The sequence below is a fragment of the Rhopalosiphum padi genome, chromosome 3 (assembly GCF_020882245.1).
Source record: "Rhopalosiphum padi isolate XX-2018 chromosome 3, ASM2088224v1, whole genome shotgun sequence".
Taxonomy (NCBI): Eukaryota; Metazoa; Arthropoda; class Insecta; order Hemiptera; family Aphididae; genus Rhopalosiphum; species Rhopalosiphum padi.
In genome coordinates this window covers 49,363,977-49,389,776 of record NC_083599.1, presented here as the reverse complement: position 1 = coordinate 49,389,776, position 25,800 = coordinate 49,363,977, and positions in this window count along the sequence as shown.

Genomic DNA, 25,800 nt, shown 5'->3' with positions numbered 1-25,800 from the left:
AATTTTAAGAATGAAAATTACAAGCTAAATGTGTTTACTAATATTTTATTCAGACATTTAACAAATCTCAATTGTTTAACTGCTATTAATTTACTTTCAACTATATTCAATACCCATTACACGTACATCGCAATAAAACCATTATTATTTTCAGTATCTTCTGGTCAGTTTTCAACATAGGATGTTGATACATTCACAAGTGGTAGAAATGTGGATTCATGTCTCAGCATGTCTTGAGTGATCTGTTGTACTTCCATCTGAAAAAGAGTATTCAGGTAAATATGTAAAATGGTTAGAAAATAACTTGAGAATACAGTGTTTTATAAGCAGTTATAAATATGAATTTGAAAAACGAGTCAAAATCATCATATAAAAACATGTTTTATAGTGATTATGAAGTGTCAGCTTAGTTGAAATATATGGAAGATAGTTATGGTAAATAAGAATTATTTATTTAATCTATGGGTCTGGGTTTCATGACACTAAATAAAAAATTCAATGTTTCATAAGCAGTTAAAAATATAAATTTAAAAAACGAGTCAAAATTATCATATAAAAACATGTTTTATAGTGTTTATGAACTATCAGTTTAAATGGCAAATATGGAAGTTAGTTATGGTCAATAAGAATCATTCACTTAATCTAATGGTCAGGGTTTCATGACACTAACATTTTGTTACACCACTATTAATTGACTATCAATTACAATCAATATCCATTATTCGTACTTTGCATAAAACCATTATTATTAGCAGTATCTTCTATTCCATTATCAACGTAAGATGTTGTAACTTTCCCAAGTGATAGTAATGGTAATTCATGTCTCAGCACGCCTCGAGTGATCTGCTGTACTGCCATCTAAAACAAAGTAGTTAGGTTAATATGTATAATGGTTAAAGAAACAATTATAATGATAAGTAATAAAAGATAGTACAAATCTACCAAAATGTTTCGTTGAATTTGAATGTAAATTAAATGTAAGTAAAGAATACACTTGTACATTAACTTAAAATTGACGCTTTTCAACATGAAAAAAAATATGTGTTTGTTATACTTGTATAAATTATCTTGTATACCTATTTTTTATATTGTTTATGAAGTATCAGCATAAATGAATTATATGAATGTTAATAATGGAAAATAAGAATCATTGTCATAATCTAGTAGTCAAGGTTTCTAGACACTAACATGACAATTGAGAGTTTTATAAGCAGTTAAAAATACGACTTTGTAATATTTGTTTAAATTACCATGTAAAATCATGTTGTATTGTGTTTAAGAAGTATTAGCTTTAATGTAACATTTGAACGATAACAATGGAAAATTAGAATCATTTTCTTAATTTTAATGGTCAGGGTTTCATGACACTAACATTTTGTTACACCACTATTAATTGACTATCAATTACAATCAATATCCATTATTCGTACTTTGCATAAAACCATTATTATTATCAGTATCGTCTAGTCCATTTTCAGCGTAGGATGTTGTAACTTTCCCATGTGGTAGAAATGGTAAATCATGTCTTAAGTGATCTGCTGTACTGCCATCTAAAAAAAAAAAAAAAAAAAAAAATAGTAAGTTAAATATGTATAACGGGGTGGAGGATAAAATGTCACTACTAGACACCATAAGGAGAACCAAAAATTCTATATAACAACTAGTACGTGGACGACAGTGAATAATTCAGAAATGGAAACAATCAAAACATAAACTATTGGACAAAATTCATTTTTATTACAAAATATTTGAAAACAATTTACAGTTGAAATTTAAATACAAATACCAATGTAAAATTGCAAAATATATGAAATATAAAAATTATAACAGATGATAAGAAATAATAATTATGATAAACCATAAAAGATAGTACAAATATACCAGAATGTTTTATAGAATTTAAACGTCTTATAAGTGTAACTAAAGAATACATTTGTACAACAACTGAAAATTGCTCCTTTTCAATATGAATTTGTATTATTCGTCAAAATTATATTTTATAGTTTTTATGGAGTAAAAATATCAGGTTAAGTGAAACATAAGAAAGTTGCAAATGATAAATTAGAATCGTTTTCTTAATCTAGTAGTCCAGGATCAAGACACTTACATGTGTCAACTTTGGCGTAAAATATGAACAATTCCTTTATAATATGAAAAATCTTTATTAAATGAACAACAACTACACGCAAAAGCTAAGTAAAAATAACGATCAGTCACGTTAAGCAGCCGTACGGTGAACGGCACACAACGGCGACGCACACGCCCTCTGTCGGTGTATACATTCAATAATTTAGTGTATTATAAGCAGTTTAAAATAGGAATTTGTAAGATTTGTCAAAATTATCGTATAAAAACATGTTTTTTAGTGTATTCTAAATAACAGGTTAAATGAAACATATCACAGATAATAATGGTAAATGAGAATCATTTTCTTAAACTATTGTTCAATCTTCTAAACATTAACTTAATATTTGAGTGTTTTATAAATATTTTATAATGATCATTTAAATATAGTAAAAATAAAAGATTTCTATAGCATAGGTAAATTTTAAGAATGAAAATTACAAGCTAAATGTGTTTACTAATATTTTATTCAGACATTTAACAAATCTCAATTGTTTAACTGCTATTAATTTACTTTCAACTATATTCAATACCCATTACACGTACATCGCAATAAAACCATTATTATTTTCAGTATCTTCTGGTCAGTTTTCAACATAGGATGTTGATACATTCACAAGTGGTAGAAATGTGGATTCATGTCTCAGCATGTCTTGAGTGATCTGTTGTACTTCCATCTGAAAAAGAGTATTCAGGTAAATATGTAAAATGGTTAGAAAATAACTTGAGAATACAGTGTTTTATAAGCAGTTATAAATATGAATTTGAAAAACGAGTCAAAATCATCATATAAAAACATGTTTTATAGTGATTATGAAGTGTCAGCTTAGTTGAAATATATGGAAGATAGTTATGGTAAATAAGAATTATTTATTTAATCTATGGGTCTGGGTTTCATGACACTAAATAAAAAATTCAATGTTTCATAAGCAGTTAAAAATATAAATTTAAAAAACGAGTCAAAATTATCATATAAAAACATGTTTTATAGTGTTTATGAACTATCAGTTTAAATGGCAAATATGGAAGTTAGTTATGGTCAATAAGAATCATTCACTTAATCTAATGGTCAGGGTTTCATGACACTAACATTTTGTTACACCACTATTAATTGACTATCAATTACAATCAATATCCATTATTCGTACTTTGCATAAAACCATTATTATTAGCAGTATCTTCTATTCCATTATCAACGTAAGATGTTGTAACTTTCCCAAGTGATAGTAATGGTAATTCATGTCTCAGCACGCCTCGAGTGATCTGCTGTACTGCCATCTAAAACAAAGTAGTTAGGTTAATATGTATAATGGTTAAAGAAACAATTATAATGATAAGTAATAAAAGATAGTACAAATCTACCAAAATGTTTCGTTGAATTTGAATGTAAATTAAATGTAAGTAAAGAATACACTTGTACATTAACTTAAAATTGACGCTTTTCAACATGAAAAAAAATATGTGTTTGTTATACTTGTATAAATTATCTTGTATACCTATTTTTTATATTGTTTATGAAGTATCAGCATAAATGAATTATATGAATGTTAATAATGGAAAATAAGAATCATTGTCATAATCTAGTAGTCAAGGTTTCTAGACACTAACATGACAATTGAGAGTTTTATAAGCAGTTAAAAATACGACTTTGTAATATTTGTTTAAATTACCATGTAAAATCATGTTGTATTGTGTTTAAGAAGTATTAGCTTTAATGTAACATTTGAACGATAACAATGGAAAATTAGAATCATTTTCTTAATTTTAATGGTCAGGGTTTCATGACACTAACATTTTGTTACACCACTATTAATTGACTATCAATTACAATCAATATCCATTATTCGTACTTTGCATAAAACCATTATTATTATCAGTATCGTCTAGTCCATTTTCAGCGTAGGATGTTGTAACTTTCCCATGTGGTAGAAATGGTAAATCATGTCTTAAGTGATCTGCTGTACTGCCATCTAAGAAAAAAAAAAAAAAAAAAAATAGTGAGTTAAATATGTATAACGGGGTGGAGGATAAAATGTCACTACTAGACACCATAAGGAGAACCAAAAATTCTATATAACAACTAGTACGTGGACGACAGTGAATAATTCAGAAATGGAAACAATCAAAACATAAACTATTGGACAAAATTCATTTTTATTACAAAATATTTGAAAACAATTTACAGTTGAAATTTAAATACAAATACCAATGTAAAATTGCAAAATATATGAAATATAAAAATTATAACAGATGATAAGAAATAATAATTATGATAAACCATAAAAGATAGTACAAATATACCAGAATGTTTTATAGAATTTAAACGTCTTATAAGTGTAACTAAAGAATACATTTGTACAACAACTGAAAATTGCTCCTTTTCAATATGAATTTGTATTATTCGTCAAAATTATATTTTATAGTTTTTATGGAGTAAAAATATCAGGTTAAGTGAAACATAAGAAAGTTGCAAATGATAAATTAGAATCGTTTTCTTAATCTAGTAGTCCAGGATCAAGACACTTACATGTGTCAACTTTGGCGTAAAATATGAACAATTCCTTTATAATATGAAAAATCTTTATTAAATGAACAACAACTACACGCAAAAGCTAAGTAAAAATAACGATCAGTCACGTTAAGCAGCCGTACGGTGAACGGCACACAACGGCGACGCACACGCCCTCTGTCGGTGTATACATTCAATAATTTAGTGTATTATAAGCAGTTTAAAATAGGAATTTGTAAGATTTGTCAAAATTATCGTATAAAAACATGTTTTTTAGTGTATTCTAAATAACAGGTTAAATGAAACATATCACAGATAATAATGGTAAATGAGAATCATTTTCTTAAACTATTGTTCAATCTTCTAAACATTAACTTAATATTTGAGTGTTTTATAAATATTTTATAATGATCATTTAAATATAGTAAAAATAAAAGATTTCTATAGCATAGGTAAATTTTAAGAATGAAAATTACAAGCTAAATGTGTTTACTAATATTTTATTCAGACATTTAACAAATCTCAATTGTTTAACTGCTATTAATTTACTTTCAACTATATTCAATACCCATTACACGTACATCGCAATAAAACCATTATTATTTTCAGTATCTTCTGGTCAGTTTTCAACATAGGATGTTGATACATTCACAAGTGGTAGAAATGTGGATTCATGTCTCAGCATGTCTTGAGTGATCTGTTGTACTTCCATCTGAAAAAGAGTATTCAGGTAAATATGTAAAATGGTTAGAAAATAACTTGAGAATACAGTGTTTTATAAGCAGTTATAAATATGAATTTGAAAAACGAGTCAAAATCATCATATAAAAACATGTTTTATAGTGATTATGAAGTGTCAGCTTAGTTGAAATATATGGAAGATAGTTATGGTAAATAAGAATTATTTATTTAATCTATGGGTCTGGGTTTCATGACACTAAATAAAAAATTCAATGTTTCATAAGCAGTTAAAAATATAAATTTAAAAAACGAGTCAAAATTATCATATAAAAACATGTTTTATAGTGTTTATGAACTATCAGTTTAAATGGCAAATATGGAAGTTAGTTATGGTCAATAAGAATCATTCACTTAATCTAATGGTCAGGGTTTCATGACACTAACATTTTGTTACACCACTATTAATTGACTATCAATTACAATCAATATCCATTATTCGTACTTTGCATAAAACCATTATTATTAGCAGTATCTTCTATTCCATTATCAACGTAAGATGTTGTAACTTTCCCAAGTGATAGTAATGGTAATTCATGTCTCAGCACGCCTCGAGTGATCTGCTGTACTGCCATCTAAAACAAAGTAGTTAGGTTAATATGTATAATGGTTAAAGAAACAATTATAATGATAAGTAATAAAAGATAGTACAAATCTACCAAAATGTTTCGTTGAATTTGAATGTAAATTAAATGTAAGTAAAGAATGCACTTGTACATTAACTTAAAATTGACGCTTTTCAACATGAAAAAAAATATGTGTTTGTTATACTTGTATAAATTATCTTGTATACCTATTTTTTATATTGTTTATGAAGTATCAGCATAAATGAATTATATGAATGTTAATAATGGAAAATAAGAATCATTGTCATAATCTAGTAGTCAAGGTTTCTAGACACTAACATGACAATTGAGAGTTTTATAAGCAGTTAAAAATACGACTTTGTAATATTTGTTTAAATTACCATGTAAAATCATGTTGTATTGTGTATAAGAAGTATTAGCTTTAATGTAACATTTGAACGATAACAATGGAAAATTAGAACCATTTTCTTAATTTTAATGGTCAGGGTTTCATGACACTAACATTTTGTTACACCACTATTAATTGACTATCAATTACAATCAATATCCATTATTCGTACTTTGCATAAAACCATTATTATTATCAGTATCGTCTAGTCCATTTTCAGCGTAGGATGTTGTAACTTTCCCATGTGGTAGAAATGGTAAATCATGTCTTAAGTGATCTGCTGTACTGCCATCTAAAAAAAAAAAAAAAAAAAAAAAAAAAAATAGTAAGTTAAATATGTATAACGGGGTGGAGGATAAAATGTCACTACTAGACACCATAAGGAGAACCAAAAATTCTATATAACAACTAGTACGTGGACGACAGTGAATAATTCAGAAATGGAAACAATCAAAACATAAACTATTGGACAAAATTCATTTTTATTACAAAATATTTGAAAACAATTTACAGTTGAAATTTAAATACAAATACCAATGTAAAATTGCAAAATATATGAAATATAAAAATTATAACAGATGATAAGAAATAATAATTATGATAAACCATAAAAGATAGTACAAATATACCAGAATGTTTTATAGAATTTAAACGTCTTATAAGTGTAACTAAAGAATACATTTGTACAACAACTGAAAATTGCTCCTTTTCAATATGAATTTGTATTATTCGTCAAAATTATATTTTATAGTTTTTATGGAGTAAAAATATCAGGTTAAGTGAAACATAAGAAAGTTGCAAATGATAAATTAGAATCGTTTTCTTAATCTAGTAGTCCAGGATCAAGACACTTACATGTGTCAACTTTGGCGTAAAATATGAACAATTCCTTTATAATATGAAAAATCTTTATTAAATGAACAACAACTACACGCAAAAGCTAAGTAAAAATAACGATCAGTCACGTTAAGCAGCCGTACGGTGAACGGCACACAACGGCGACGCACACGCCCTCTGTCGGTGTATACATTCAATAATTTAGTGTATTATAAGCAGTTTAAAATAGGAATTTGTAAGATTTGTCAAAATTATCGTATAAAAACATGTTTTTTAGTGTATTCTAAATAACAGGTTAAATGAAACATATCACAGATAATAATGGTAAATGAGAATCATTTTCTTAAACTATTGTTCAATCTTCTAAACATTAACTTAATATTTGAGTGTTTTATAAATATTTTATAATGATCATTTAAATATAGTAAAAATAAAAGATTTCTATAGCATAGGTAAATTTTAAGAATGAAAATTACAAGCTAAATGTGTTTACTAATATTTTATTCAGACATTTAACAAATCTCAATTGTTTAACTGCTATTAATTTACTTTCAACTATATTCAATACCCATTACACGTACATCGCAATAAAACCATTATTATTTTCAGTATCTTCTGGTCAGTTTTCAACATAGGATGTTGATACATTCACAAGTGGTAGAAATGTGGATTCATGTCTCAGCATGTCTTGAGTGATCTGTTGTACTTCCATCTGAAAAAGAGTATTCAGGTAAATATGTAAAATGGTTAGAAAATAACTTGAGAATACAGTGTTTTATAAGCAGTTATAAATATGAATTTGAAAAACGAGTCAAAATCATCATATAAAAACATGTTTTATAGTGATTATGAAGTGTCAGCTTAGTTGAAATATATGGAAGATAGTTATGGTAAATAAGAATTATTTATTTAATCTATGGGTCTGGGTTTCATGACACTAAATAAAAAATTCAATGTTTCATAAGCAGTTAAAAATATAAATTTAAAAAACGAGTCAAAATTAACATATAAAAACATGTTTTATAGTGTTTATGAACTATCAGTTTAAATGGCAAATATGGAAGTTAGTTATGGTCAATAAGAATCATTCACTTAATCTAATGGTCAGGGTTTCATGACACTAACATTTTGTTACACCACTATTAATTGACTATCAATTACAATCAATATCCATTATTCGTACTTTGCATAAAACCATTATTATTAGCAGTATCTTCTATTCCATTATCAACGTAAGATGTTGTAACTTTCCCAAGTGATAGTAATGGTAATTCATGTCTCAGCACGCCTCGAGTGATCTGCTGTACTGCCATCTAAAACAAAGTAGTTAGGTTAATATGTATAATGGTTAAAGAAACAATTATAATGATAAGTAATAAAAGATAGTACAAATCTACCAAAATGTTTCGTTGAATTTGAATGTAAATTAAATGTAAGTAAAGAATGCACTTGTACATTAACTTAAAATTGACGCTTTTCAACATGAAAAAAAATATGTGTTTGTTATACTTGTATAAATTATCTTGTATACCTATTTTTTATATTGTTTATGAAGTATCAGCATAAATGAATTATATGAATGTTAATAATGGAAAATAAGAATCATTGTCATAATCTAGTAGTCAAGGTTTCTAGACACTAACATGACAATTGAGAGTTTTATAAGCAGTTAAAAATACGACTTTGTAATATTTGTTTAAATTACCATGTAAAATCATGTTGTATTGTGTATAAGAAGTATTAGCTTTAATGTAACATTTGAACGATAACAATGGAAAATTAGAACCATTTTCTTAATTTTAATGGTCAGGGTTTCATGACACTAACATTTTGTTACACCACTATTAATTGACTATCAATTACAATCAATATCCATTATTCGTACTTTGCATAAAACCATTATTATTATCAGTATCGTCTAGTCCATTTTCAGCGTAGGATGTTGTAACTTTCCCATGTGGTAGAAATGGTAAATCATGTCTTAAGTGATCTGCTGTACTGCCATCTAAAAAAAAAAAAAAAAAAAAAAAAAAAAAAATAGTAAGTTAAATATGTATAACGGGGTGGAGGATAAAATGTCACTACTAGACACCATAAGGAGAACCAAAAATTCTATATAACAACTAGTATGTGGACGACAGTGAATAATTCAGAAATGGAAACAATCAAAACATAAACTATTGGACAAAATTCATTTTTATTACAAAATATTTGAAAACAATTTACAGTTGAAATTTAAATACAAATACCAATGTAAAATTGCAAAATATATGAAATATAAAAATTATAACAGATGATAAGAAATAATAATTATGATAAACCATAAAAGATAGTACAAATATACCAGAATGTTTTATAGAATTTAAACGTCTTATAAGTGTAACTAAAGAATACATTTGTACAACAACTGAAAATTGCTCCTTTTCAATATGAATTTGTATTATTCGTCAAAATTATATTTTATAGTTTTTATGGAGTAAAAATATCAGGTTAAGTGAAACATAAGAAAGTTGCAAATGATAAATTAGAATCGTTTTCTTAATCTAGTAGTCCAGGATCAAGACACTTACATGTGTCAACTTTGGCGTAAAATATGAACAATTCCTTTATAATATGAAAAATCTTTATTAAATGAACAACAACTACACGCAAAAGCTAAGTAAAAATAACGATCAGTCACGTTAAGCAGCCGTACGGTGAACGGCACACAACGGCGACGCACACGCCCTCTGTCGGTGTATACATTCAATAATTTAGTGTATTATAAGCAGTTTAAAATAGGAATTTGTAAGATTTGTCAAAATTATCGTATAAAAACATGTTTTTTAGTGTATTCTAAATAACAGGTTAAATGAAACATATCACAGATAATAATGGTAAATGAGAATCATTTTCTTAAACTATTGTTCAATCTTCTAAACATTAACTTAATATTTGAGTGTTTTATAAATATTTTATAATGATCATTTAAATATAGTAAAAATAAAAGATTTCTATAGCATAGGTAAATTTTAAGAATGAAAATTACAAGCTAAATGTGTTTACTAATATTTTATTCAGACATTTAACAAATCTCAATTGTTTAACTGCTATTAATTTACTTTCAACTATATTCAATACCCATTACACGTACATCGCAATAAAACCATTATTATTTTCAGTATCTTCTGGTCAGTTTTCAACATAGGATGTTGATACATTCACAAGTGGTAGAAATGTGGATTCATGTCTCAGCATGTCTTGAGTGATCTGTTGTACTTCCATCTGAAAAAGAGTATTCAGGTAAATATGTAAAATGGTTAGAAAATAACTTGAGAATACAGTGTTTTATAAGCAGTTATAAATATGAATTTGAAAAACGAGTCAAAATCATCATATAAAAACATGTTTTATAGTGATTATGAAGTGTCAGCTTAGTTGAAATATATGGAAGATAGTTATGGTAAATAAGAATTATTTATTTAATCTATGGGTCTGGGTTTCATGACACTAAATAAAAAATTCAATGTTTCATAAGCAGTTAAAAATATAAATTTAAAAAACGAGTCAAAATTATCATATAAAAACATGTTTTATAGTGTTTATGAACTATCAGTTTAAATGGCAAATATGGAAGTTAGTTATGGTCAATAAGAATCATTCACTTAATCTAATGGTCAGGGTTTCATGACACTAACATTTTGTTACACCACTATTAATTGACTATCAATTACAATCAATATCCATTATTCGTACTTTGCATAAAACCATTATTATTAGCAGTATCTTCTATTCCATTATCAACGTAAGATGTTGTAACTTTCCCAAGTGATAGTAATGGTAATTCATGTCTCAGCACGCCTCGAGTGATCTGCTGTACTGCCATCTAAAACAAAGTAGTTAGGTTAATATGTATAATGGTTAAAGAAACAATTATAATGATAAGTAATAAAAGATAGTACAAATCTACCAAAATGTTTCGTTGAATTTGAATGTAAATTAAATGTAAGTAAAGAATGCACTTGTACATTAACTTAAAATTGACGCTTTTCAACATGAAAAAAAATATGTGTTTGTTATACTTGTATAAATTATCTTGTATACCTATTTTTTATATTGTTTATGAAGTATCAGCATAAATGAATTATATGAATGTTAATAATGGAAAATAAGAATCATTGTCATAATCTAGTAGTCAAGGTTTCTAGACACTAACATGACAATTGAGAGTTTTATAAGCAGTTAAAAATACGACTTTGTAATATTTGTTTAAATTACCATGTAAAATCATGTTGTATTGTGTATAAGAAGTATTAGCTTTAATGTAACATTTGAACGATAACAATGGAAAATTAGAACCATTTTCTTAATTTTAATGGTCAGGGTTTCATGACACTAACATTTTGTTACACCACTATTAATTGACTATCAATTACAATCAATATCCATTATTCGTACTTTGCATAAAACCATTATTATTATCAGTATCGTCTAGTCCATTTTCAGCGTAGGATGTTGTAACTTTCCCATGTGGTAGAAATGGTAAATCATGTCTTAAGTGATCTGCTGTACTGCCATCTAAAAAAAAAAAAAAAAAAAAAAAAATAGTAAGTTAAATATGTATAACGGGGTGGAGGATAAAATGTCACTACTAGACACCATAAGGAGAACCAAAAATTCTATATAACAACTAGTACGTGGACGACAGTGAATAATTCAGAAATGGAAACAATCAAAACATAAACTATTGGACAAAATTCATTTTTATTACAAAATATTTGAAAACAATTTACAGTTGAAATTTAAATACAAATACCAATGTAAAATTGCAAAATATATGAAATATAAAAATTATAACAGATGATAAGAAATAATAATTATGATAAACCATAAAAGATAGTACAAATATACCAGAATGTTTTATAGAATTTAAACGTCTTATAAGTGTAACTAAAGAATACATTTGTACAACAACTGAAAATTGCTCCTTTTCAATATGAATTTGTATTATTCGTCAAAATTATATTTTATAGTTTTTATGGAGTAAAAATATCAGGTTAAGTGAAACATAAGAAAGTTGCAAATGATAAATTAGAATCGTTTTCTTAATCTAGTAGTCCAGGATCAAGACACTTACATGTGTCAACTTTGGCGTAAAATATGAACAATTCCTTTATAATATGAAAAATCTTTATTAAATGAACAACAACTACACGCAAAAGCTAAGTAAAAATAACGATCAGTCACGTTAAGCAGCCGTACGGTGAACGGCACACAACGGCGACGCACACGCCCTCTGTCGGTGTATACATTCAATAATTTAGTGTATTATAAGCAGTTTAAAATAGGAATTTGTAAGATTTGTCAAAATTATCGTATAAAAACATGTTTTTTAGTGTATTCTAAATAACAGGTTAAATGAAACATATCACAGATAATAATGGTAAATGAGAATCATTTTCTTAAACTATTGTTCAATCTTCTAAACATTAACTTAATATTTGAGTGTTTTATAAATATTTTATAATGATCATTTAAATATAGTAAAAATAAAAGATTTCTATAGCATAGGTAAATTTTAAGAATGAAAATTACAAGCTAAATGTGTTTACTAATATTTTATTCAGACATTTAACAAATCTCAATTGTTTAACTGCTATTAATTTACTTTCAACTATATTCAATACCCATTACACGTACATCGCAATAAAACCATTATTATTTTCAGTATCTTCTGGTCAGTTTTCAACATAGGATGTTGATACATTCACAAGTGGTAGAAATGTGGATTCATGTCTCAGCATGTCTTGAGTGATCTGTTGTACTTCCATCTGAAAAAGAGTATTCAGGTAAATATGTAAAATGGTTAGAAAATAACTTGAGAATACAGTGTTTTATAAGCAGTTATAAATATGAATTTGAAAAACGAGTCAAAATCATCATATAAAAACATGTTTTATAGTGATTATGAAGTGTCAGCTTAGTTGAAATATATGGAAGATAGTTATGGTAAATAAGAATTATTTATTTAATCTATGGGTCTGGGTTTCATGACACTAAATAAAAAATTCAATGTTTCATAAGCAGTTAAAAATATAAATTTAAAAAACGAGTCAAAATTAACATATAAAAACATGTTTTATAGTGTTTATGAACTATCAGTTTAAATGGCAAATATGGAAGTTAGTTATGGTCAATAAGAATCATTCACTTAATCTAATGGTCAGGGTTTCATGACACTAACATTTTGTTACACCACTATTAATTGACTATCAATTACAATCAATATCCATTATTCGTACTTTGCATAAAACCATTATTATTAGCAGTATCTTCTATTCCATTATCAACGTAAGATGTTGTAACTTTCCCAAGTGATAGTAATGGTAATTCATGTCTCAGCACGCCTCGAGTGATCTGCTGTACTGCCATCTAAAACAAAGTAGTTAGGTTAATATGTATAATGGTTAAAGAAACAATTATAATGATAAGTAATAAAAGATAGTACAAATCTACCAAAATGTTTCGTTGAATTTGAATGTAAATTAAATGTAAGTAAAGAATGCACTTGTACATTAACTTAAAATTGACGCTTTTCAACATGAAAAAAAAATATGTGTTTGTTATACTTGTATAAATTATCTTGTATACCTATTTTTTATATTGTTTATGAAGTATCAGCATAAATGAATTATATGAATGTTAATAATGGAAAATAAGAATCATTGTCATAATCTAGTAGTCAAGGTTTCTAGACACTAACATGACAATTGAGAGTTTTATAAGCAGTTAAAAATACGACTTTGTAATATTTGTTTAAATTACCATGTAAAAATCATGTTGTATTGTGTATAAGAAGTATTAGCTTTAATGTAACATTTGAACGATAACAATGGAAAATTAGAACCATTTTCTTAATTTTAATGGTCAGGGTTTCATGACACTAACATTTTGTTACACCACTATTAATTGACTATCAATTACAATCAATATCCATTATTCGTACTTTGCATAAAACCATTATTATTATCAGTATCGTCTAGTCCATTTTCAGCGTAGGATGTTGTAACTTTCCCATGTGGTAGAAATGGTAAATCATGTCTTAAGTGATCTGCTGTACTGCCATCTAAAAAAAAAAAAAAAAAAAAAAATAGTAAGTTAAATATGTATAACGGGGTGGAGGATAAAATGTCACTACTAGACACCATAAGGAGAACCAAAAATTCTATATAACAACTAGTACGTGGACGACAGTGAATAATTCAGAAATGGAAACAATCAAAACATAAACTATTGGACAAAATTCATTTTTATTACAAAATATTTGAAAACAATTTACAGTTGAAATTTAAATACAAATACCAATGTAAAATTGCAAAATATATGAAATATAAAAATTATAACAGATGATAAGAAATAATAATTATGATAAACCATAAAAGATAGTACAAATATACCAGAATGTTTTATAGAATTTAAACGTCTTATAAGTGTAACTAAAGAATACATTTGTACAACAACTGAAAATTGCTCCTTTTCAATATGAATTTGTATTATTCGTCAAAATTATATTTTATAGTTTTTATGGAGTAAAAATATCAGGTTAAGTGAAACATAAGAAAGTTGCAAATGATAAATTAGAATCGTTTTCTTAATCTAGTAGTCCAGGATCAAGACACTTACATGTGTCAACTTTGGCGTAAAATATGAACAATTCCTTTATAATATGAAAAATCTTTATTAAATGAACAACAACTACACGCAAAAGCTAAGTAAAAATAACGATCAGTCACGTTAAGCAGCCGTACGGTGAACGGCACACAACGGCGACGCACACGCCCTCTGTCGGTGTATACATTCAATAATTTAGTGTATTATAAGCAGTTTAAAATAGGAATTTGTAAGATTTGTCAAAATTATCGTATAAAAACATGTTTTTTAGTGTATTCTAAATAACAGGTTAAATGAAACATATCACAGATAATAATGGTAAATGAGAATCATTTTCTTAAACTATTGTTCAATCTTCTAAACATTAACTTAATATTTGAGTGTTTTATAAATATTTTATAATGATCATTTAAATATAGTAAAAATAAAAGATTTCTATAGCATAGGTAAATTTTAAGAATGAAAATTACAAGCTAAATGTGTTTACTAATATTTTATTCAGACATTTAACAAATCTCAATTGTTTAACTGCTATTAATTTACTTTCAACTATATTCAATACCCATTACACGTACATCGCAATAAAACCATTATTATTTTCAGTATCTTCTGGTCAGTTTTCAACATAGGATGTTGATACATTCACAAGTGGTAGAAATGTGGATTCATGTCTCAGCATGTCTTGAGTGATCTGTTGTACTTCCATCTGAAAAAGAGTATTCAGGTAAATATGTAAAATGGTTAGAAAATAACTTGAGAATACAGTGTTTTATAAGCAGTTATAAATATGAATTTGAAAAACGAGTCAAAATCATCATATAAAAACATGTTTTATAGTGATTATGAAGTGTCAGCTTAGTTGAAATATATGGAAGATAGTTATGGTAAATAAGAATTATTTATTTAATCTATGGGTCTGGGTTTCATGACACTAAATAAAAAATTCAATGTTTCATAAGCAGTTAAAAATATAAATTTAAAAAACGAGTCAAAATTAACATATAAAAACATGTTTTATAGTGTTTATGAACTATCAGTTTAAATGGCAAATATGGAAGTTAGTTATGGTCAATAAGAATCATTCACTTAATCTAATGGTCAGGGTTTCATGACACTAACATTTTGTTACACCACTATTAATTGACTATCAATTACAATCAATATCCATTATTCGTACTTTGCATAAAACCATTATTATTAGCAGTATCTTCTATTCCATTATCAACGTAAGATGTTGTAACTTTCCCAAGTGATAGTAATGGTAATTCATGTCTCAGCACGCCTCGAGTGATCTGCTGTACTGCCATCTAAAACAAAGTAGTTAGGTTAATATGTATAATGGTTAAAGAAACAATTATAATGATAAGTAATAAAAGATAGTACAAATCTACCAAAATGTTTCGTTGAATTTGAATGTAAATTAAATGTAAGTAAAGAATGCACTTGTACATTAACTTAAAATTGACGCTTTTCAACATGAAAAAAAATATGTGTTTGTTATACTTGTATAAATTATCTTGTATACCTATTTTTTATATTGTTTATGAAGTATCAGCATAAATGAATTATATGAATGTTAATAATGGAAAATAAGAATCATTGTCATAATCTAGTAGTCAAGGTTTCTAGACACTAACATGACAATTGAGAGTTTTATAAGCAGTTAAAAATACGACTTTGTAATATTTGTTTAAATTACCATGTAAAATCATGTTGTATTGTGTATAAGAAGTATTAGCTTTAATGTAACATTTGAACGATAACAATGGAAAATTAGAACCATTTTCTTAATTTTAATGGTCAGGGTTTCATGACACTAACATTTTGTTACACCACTATTAATTGACTATCAATTACAATCAATATCCATTATTCGTACTTTGCATAAAACCATTATTATTATCAGTATCGTCTAGTCCATTTTCAGCGTAGGATGTTGTAACTTTCCCATGTGGTAGAAATGGTAAATCATGTCTTAAGTGATCTGCTGTACTGCCATCTAAAAAAAAAAAAAAAAAAAAAAAAAAAAAAATAGTAAGTTAAATATGTATAACGGGGTGGAGGATAAAATGTCACTACTAGACACCATAAGGAGAACCAAAAATTCTATATAACAACTAGTATGTGGACGACAGTGAATAATTCAGAAATGGAAACAATCAAAACATAAACTATTGGACAAAATTCATTTTTATTACAAAATATTTGAAAACAATTTACAGTTGAAATTTAAATACAAATACCAATGTAAAATTGCAAAATATATGAAATATAAAAATTATAACAGATGATAAGAAATAATAATTATGATAAACCATAAAAGATAGTACAAATATACCAGAATGTTTTATAGAATTTAAACGTCTTATAAGTGTAACTAAAGAATACATTTGTACAACAACTGAAAATTGCTCCTTTTCAATATGAATTTGTATTATTCGTCAAAATTATATTTTATAGTTTTTATGGAGTAAAAATATCAGGTTAAGTGAAACATAAGAAAGTTGCAAATGATAAATTAGAATCGTTTTCTTAATCTAGTAGTCCAGGATCAAGACACTTACATGTGTCAACTTTGGCGTAAAATATGAACAATTCCTTTATAATATGAAAAATCTTTATTAAATGAACAACAACTACACGCAAAAGCTAAGTAAAAATAACGATCAGTCACGTTAAGCAGCCGTACGGTGAACGGCACACAACGGCGACGCACACGCCCTCTGTCGGTGTATACATTCAATAATTTAGTGTATTATAAGCAGTTTAAAATAGGAATTTGTAAGATTTGTCAAAATTATCGTATAAAAACATGTTTTTTAGTGTATTCTAAATAACAGGTTAAATGAAACATATCACAGATAATAATGGTAAATGAGAATCATTTTCTTAAACTATTGTTCAATCTTCTAAACATTAACTTAATATTTGAGTGTTTTATAAATATTTTATAATGATCATTTAAATATAGTAAAAATAAAAGATTTTTATAGCATAGGTAAATTTTAAGAATGAAAATTACAAGCTAAATGTGTTTACTAATATTTTATTCAGACATTTAACAAATCTCAATTGTTTAACTGCTATTAATTTACTTTCAACTATATTCAATACCCATTACACGTACATCGCAATAAAACCATTATTATTTTCAGTATCTTCTGGTCAGTTTTCAACATAGGATGTTGATACATTCACAAGTGGTAGAAATGTGGATTCATGTCTCAGCATGTCTTGAGTGATCTGTTGTACTTCCATCTGAAAAAGAGTATTCAGGTAAATATGTAAAATGGTTAGAAAATAACTTGAGAATACAGTGTTTTATAAGCAGTTATAAATATGAATTTGAAAAACGAGTCAAAATCATCATATAAAAACATGTTTTATAGTGATTATGAAGTGTCAGCTTAGTTGAAATATATGGAAGATAGTTATGGTAAATAAGAATTATTTATTTAATCTATGGGTCTGGGTTTCATGACACTAAATAAAAAATTCAATGTTTCATAAGCAGTTAAAAATATAAATTTAAAAAACGAGTCAAAATTAACATATAAAAACATGTTTTATAGTGTTTATGAACTATCAGTTTAAATGGCAAATATGGAAGTTAGTTATGGTCAATAAGAATCATTCACTTAATCTAATGGTCAGGGTTTCATGACACTAACATTTTGTTACACCACTATTAATTGACTATCAATTACAATCAATATCCATTATTCGTACTTTGCATAAAACCATTATTATTAGCAGTATCTTCTATTCCATTATCAACGTAAGATGTTGTAACTTTCCCAAGTGATAGTAATGGTAATTCATGTCTCAGCACGCCTCGAGTGATCTGCTGTACTGCCATCTAAAACAAAGTAGTTAGGTTAATATGTATAATGGTTAAAGAAACAATTATAATGATAAGTAATAAAAGATAGTACAAATCTACCAAAATGTTTCGTTGAATTTGAATGTAAATTAAATGTAAGTAAAGAATGCACTTGTACATTAACTTAAAATTGACGCTTTTCAACATGAAAAAAAATATGTGTTTGTTATACTTGTATAAATTATCTTGTATACCTATTTTTTATATTGTTTATGAAGTATCAGCATAAATGAATTATATGAATGTTAATAATGGAAAATAAGAATCATTGTCATAATCTAGTAGTCAAGGTTTGTAGACACTAACATGACAATTGAGAGTTTTATAAGCAGTTAAAAATACGACTTTGTAATATTTGTTTAAATTACCATGTAAAATCATGTTGTATTGTGTATAAGAAGTATTAGCTTTAATGTAACATTTGAACGATAACAATGGAAAATTAGAACCATTTTCTTAATTTTAATGGTCAGGGTTTCATGACACTAACATTTTGTTACACCACTATTAATTGACTATCAATTACAATCAATATCCATTATTCGTACTTTGCATAAAACCATTATTATTATCAGTATCGTCTAGTCCATTTTCAGCGTAGGATGTTGTAACTTTCCCATGTGGTAGAAATGGTAAATCATGTCTTAAGTGATCTGCTGTACTGCCATCTAAAAAAAAAAAAAAAAAAAAAAAAAAAAATAGTAAGTTAAATATGTATAACGGGGTGGAGGATAAAATGTCACTACTAGACACCATAAGGAGAACCAAAAATTCTATATAACAACTAGTACGTGGACGACAGTGAATAATTCAGAAATGGAAACAATCAAAACATAAACTATTGGACAAAATTCATTTTTATTACAAAATATTTGAAAACAATTTACAGTTGAAATTTAAATACAAATACCAATGTAAAATTGCAAAATATATGAAATATAAAAATTATAACAGATGATAAGAAATAATAATTATGATAAACCATAAAAGATAGTACAAATATACCAGAATGTTTTATAGAATTTAAACGTCTTATAAGTGTAACTAAAGAATACATTTGTACAACAACTGAAAATTGCTCCTTTTCAATATGAATTTGTATTATTCGTCAAAATTATATTTTATAGTTTTTATGGAGTAAAAATATCAGGTTAAGTGAAACATAAGAAAGTTGCAAATGATAAATTAGAATCGTTTTCTTAATCTAGTAGTCCAGGATCAAGACACTTACATGTGTCAACTTTGGCGTAAAATATGAACAATTCCTTTATAATATGAAAAATCTTTATTAAATGAACAACAACTACACGCAAAAGCTAAGTAAAAATAACGATCAGTCACGTTAAGCAGCCGTACGGTGAACGGCACACAACGGCGACGCACACGCCCTCTGTCGGTGTATACATTCAATAATTTAGTGTATTATAAGCAGTTTAAAATAGGAATTTGTAAGATTTGTCAAAATTATCGTATAAAAACATGTTTTTTAGTGTATTCTAAATATTAGGTTAAATGAAACATATCACAGATAATAATGGTAAATGAGAATCATTTTCTTAAACTATTGTTCAATCTTCTAAACATTAACTTAATATTTGAGTGTTTTATAAATATTTTATAATGATCATTTAAATATAGTAAAAATAAAAGATTTCTATAGCATAGGTAAATTTTAAGAATGAAAATTACAAGCTAAATGTGTTTACTAATATTTTATTCAGACATTTAACAAATCTCAATTGTTTAACTGCTATTAATTTACTTTCAACTATATTCAATACCCATTACACGTACATCGCAATAAAACCATTATTATTTTCAGTATCTTCTGGTCAGTTTTCAACATAGGATGTTGATACATTCACAAGTGGTAGAAATGTGGATTCATGTCTCAGCATGTCTTGAGTGATCTGTTGTACTTCCATCTGAAAAAGAGTATTCAGGTAAATATGTAAAATGGTTAGAAAATAACTTGAGAATACAGTGTTTTATAAGCAGTTATAAATATGAATTTGAAAAACGAGTCAAAATCATCATATAAAAACATGTTTTATAGTGATTATGAAGTGTCAGCTTAGTTGAAATATATGGAAGATAGTTATGGTAAATAAGAATTATTTATTTAATCTATGGGTCTGGGTTTCATGACACTAAATAAAAAATTCAATGTTTCATAAGCAGTTAAAAATATAAATTTAAAAAACGAGTCAAAATTAACATATAAAAACATGTTTTATAGTGTTTATGAACTATCAGTTTAAATGGCAAATATGGAAGTTAGTTATGGTCAATAAGAATCATTCACTTAATCTAATGGTCAGGGTTTCATGACACTAACATTTTGTTACACCACTATTAATTGACTATCAATTACAATCAATATCCATTATTCGTACTTTGCATAAAACCATTATTATTAGCAGTATCTTCTATTCCATTATCAACGTAAGATGTTGTAACTTTCCCAAGTGATAGTAATGGTAATTCATGTCTCAGCACGCCTCGAGTGATCTGCTGTACTGCCATCTAAAACAAAGTAGTTAGGTTAATATGTATAATGGTTAAAGAAACAATTATAATGATAAGTAATAAAAGATAGTACAAATCTACCAAAATGTTTCGTTGAATTTGAATGTAAATTAAATGTAAGTAAAGAATGCACTTGTACATTAACTTAAAATTGACGCTTTTCAACATGAAAAAAAATATGTGTTTGTTATACTTGTATAAATTATCTTGTATACCTATTTTTTATATTGTTTATGAAGTATCAGCATAAATGAATTATATGAATGTTAATAATGGAAAATAAGAATCATTGTCATAATCTAGTAGTCAAGGTTTCTAGACACTAACATGACAATTGAGAGTTTTATAAGCAGTTAAAAATACGACTTTGTAATATTTGTTTAAATTACCATGTAAAATCATGTTGTATTGTGTATAAGAAGTATTAGCTTTAATGTAACATTTGAACGATAACAATGGAAAATTAGAACCATTTTCTTAATTTTAATGGTCAGGGTTTCATGACACTAACATTTTGTTACACCACTATTAATTGACTATCAATTACAATCAATATCCATTATTCGTACTTTGCATAAAACCATTATTATTATCAGTATCGTCTAGTCCATTTTCAGCGTAGGATGTTGTAACTTTCCCATGTGGTAGAAATGGTAAATCATGTCTTAAGTGATCTGCTGTACTGCCATCTAAAAAAAAAAAAAAAAAAAAAAAAAAATAGTAAGTTAAATATGTATAACGGGGTGGAGGATAAAATGTCACTACTAGACACCATAAGGAGAACCAAAAATTCTATATAACAACTAGTATGTGGACGACAGTGAATAATTCAGAAATGGAAACAATCAAAACATAAACTATTGGACAAAATTCATTTTTATTACAAAATATTTGAAAACAATTTACAGTTGAAATTTAAATACAAATACCAATGTAAAATTGCAAAATATATGAAATATAAAAATTATAACAGATGATAAGAAATAATAATTATGATAAACCATAAAAGATAGTACAAATATACCAGAATGTTTTATAGAATTTAAACGTCTTATAAGTGTAACTAAAGAATACATTTGTACAACAACTGAAAATTGCTCCTTTTCAATATGAATTTGTATTATTCGTCAAAATTATATTTTATAGTTTTTATGGAGTAAAAATATCAGGTTAAGTGAAACATAAGAAAGTTGCAAATGATAAATTAGAATCGTTTTCTTAATCTAGTAGTCCAGGATCAAGACACTTACATGTGTCAACTTTGGCGTAAAATATGAACAATTCCTTTATAATATGAAAAATCTTTATTAAATGAACAACAACTACACGCAAAAGCTAAGTAAAAATAACGATCAGTCACGTTAAGCAGCCGTACGGTGAACGGCACACAACGGCGACGCACACGCCCTCTGTCGGTGTATACATTCAATAATTTAGTGTATTATAAGCAGTTTAAAATAGGAATTTGTAAGATTTGTCAAAATTATCGTATAAAAACATGTTTTTTAGTGTATTCTAAATAACAGGTTAAATGAAACATATCACAGATAATAATGGTAAATGAGAATCATTTTCTTAAACTATTGTTCAATCTTCTAAACATTAACTTAATATTTGAGTGTTTTATAAATATTTTATAATGATCATTTAAATATAGTAAAAATAAAAGATTTTTATAGCATAGGTAAATTTTAAGAATGAAAATTACAAGCTAAATGTGTTTACTAATATTTTATTCAGACATTTAACAAATCTCAATTGTTTAACTGCTATTAATTTACTTTCAACTATATTCAATACCCATTACACGTACATCGCAATAAAACCATTATTATTTTCAGTATCTTCTGGTCAGTTTTCAACATAGGATGTTGATACATTCACAAGTGGTAGAAATGTGGATTCATGTCTCAGCATGTCTTGAGTGATCTGTTGTACTTCCATCTGAAAAAGAGTATTCAGGTAAATATGTAAAATGGTTAGAAAATAACTTGAGAATACAGTGTTTTATAAGCAGTTATAAATATGAATTTGAAAAACGAGTCAAAATCATCATATAAAAACATGTTTTATAGTGATTATGAAGTGTCAGCTTAGTTGAAATATATGGAAGATAGTTATGGTAAATAAGAATTATTTATTTAATCTATGGGTCTGGGTTTCATGACACTAAATAAAAAATTCAATGTTTCATAAGCAGTTAAAAATATAAATTTAAAAAACGAGTCAAAATTAACATATAAAAACATGTTTTATAGTGTTTATGAACTATCAGTTTAAATGGCAAATATGGAAGTTAGTTATGGTCAATAAGAATCATTCACTTAATCTAATGGTCAGGGTTTCATGACACTAACATTTTGTTACACCACTATTAATTGACTATCAATTACAATCAATATCCATTATTCGTACTTTGCATAAAACCATTATTATTAGCAGTATCTTCTATTCCATTATCAACGTAAGATGTTGTAACTTTCCCAAGTGATAGTAATGGTAATTCATGTCTCAGCACGCCTCGAGTGATCTGCTGTACTGCCATCTAAAACAAAGTAGTTAGGTTAATATGTATAATGGTTAAAGAAACAATTATAATGATAAGTAATAAAAGATAGTACAAATCTACCAAAATGTTTCGTTGAATTTGAATGTAAATTAAATGTAAGTAAAGAATGCACTTGTACATTAACTTAAAATTGACGCTTTTCAACATGAAAAAAAATATGTGTTTGTTATACTTGTATAAATTATCTTGTATACCTATTTTTTATATTGTTTATGAAGTATCAGCATAAATGAATTATATGAATGTTAATAATGGAAAATAAGAATCATTGTCATAATCTAGTAGTCAAGGTTTCTAGACACTAACATGACAATTGAGAGTTTTATAAGCAGTTAAAAATACGACTTTGTAATATTTGTTTAAATTACCATGTAAAATCATGTTGTATTGTGTATAAGAAGTATTAGCTTTAATGTAACATTTGAACGATAACAATGGAAAATTAGAACCATTTTCTTAATTTTAATGGTCAGGGTTTCATGACACTAACATTTTGTTACACCACTATTAATTGACTATCAATTACAATCAATATCCATTATTCGTACTTTGCATAAAACCATTATTATTATCAGTATCGTCTAGTCCATTTTCAGCGTAGGATGTTGTAACTTTCCCATGTGGTAGAAATGGTAAATCATGTCTTAAGTGATCTGCTGTACTGCCATCTAAAAAAAAAAAAAAAAAAAAAAAAAAATAGTAAGTTAAATATGTATAACGGGGTGGAGGATAAAATGTCACTACTAGACACCATAAGGAGAACCAAAAATTCTATATAACAACTAGTACGTGGACGACAGTGAATAATTCAGAAATGGAAACAATCAAAACATAAACTATTGGACAAAATTCATTTTTATTACAAAATATTTGAAAACAATTTACAGTTGAAATTTAAATACAAATACCAATGTAAAATTGCAAAATATATGAAATATAAAAATTATAACAGATGATAAGAAATAATAATTATGATAAACCATAAAAGATAGTACAAATATACCAGAATGTTTTATAGAATTTAAACGTCTTATAAGTGTAACTAAAGAATACATTTGTACAACAACTGAAAATTGCTCCTTTTCAATATGAATTTGTATTATTCGTCAAAATTATATTTTATAGTTTTTATGGAGTAAAAATATCAGGTTAAGTGAAACATAAGAAAGTTGCAAATGATAAATTAGAATCGTTTTCTTAATCTAGTAGTCCAGGATCAAGACACTTACATGTGTCAACTTTGGCGTAAAATATGAACAATTCCTTTATAATATGAAAAATCTTTATTAAATGAACAACAACTACACGCAAAAGCTAAGTAAAAATAACGATCAGTCACGTTAAGCAGCCGTACGGTGAACGGCACACAACGGCGACGCACACGCCCTCTGTCGGTGTATACATTCAATAATTTAGTGTATTATAAGCAGTTTAAAATAGGAATTTGTAAGATTTGTCAAAATTATCGTATAAAAACATGTTTTTTAGTGTATTCTAAATAACAGGTTAAATGAAACATATCACAGATAATAATGGTAAATGAGAATCATTTTCTTAAACTATTGTTTAATCTTCTAAACATTAACTTAATATTTGAGTGTTTTATAAATATTTTATAATGATCATTTAAATATAGTAAAAATAAAAGATTTCTATAGCATAGGTAAATTTTAAGAATGAAAATTACAAGCTAAATGTGTTTACTAATATTTTATTCAGACATTTAACAAATCTGAATTGTTTAACTGCTATTAATTTACTTTCAACTATATTCAATACCCATTACACGTACATCGCAATAAAACCATTATTATTTTCAGTATCTTCTGGTCAGTTTTCAACATAGGATGTTGATACATTCACAAGTGGTAGAAATGTGGATTCATGTCTCAGCATGTCTTGAGTGATCTGTTGTACTTCCATCTGAAAAAGAGTATTCAGGTAAATATGTAAAATGGTTAGAAAATAACTTGAGAATACAGTGTT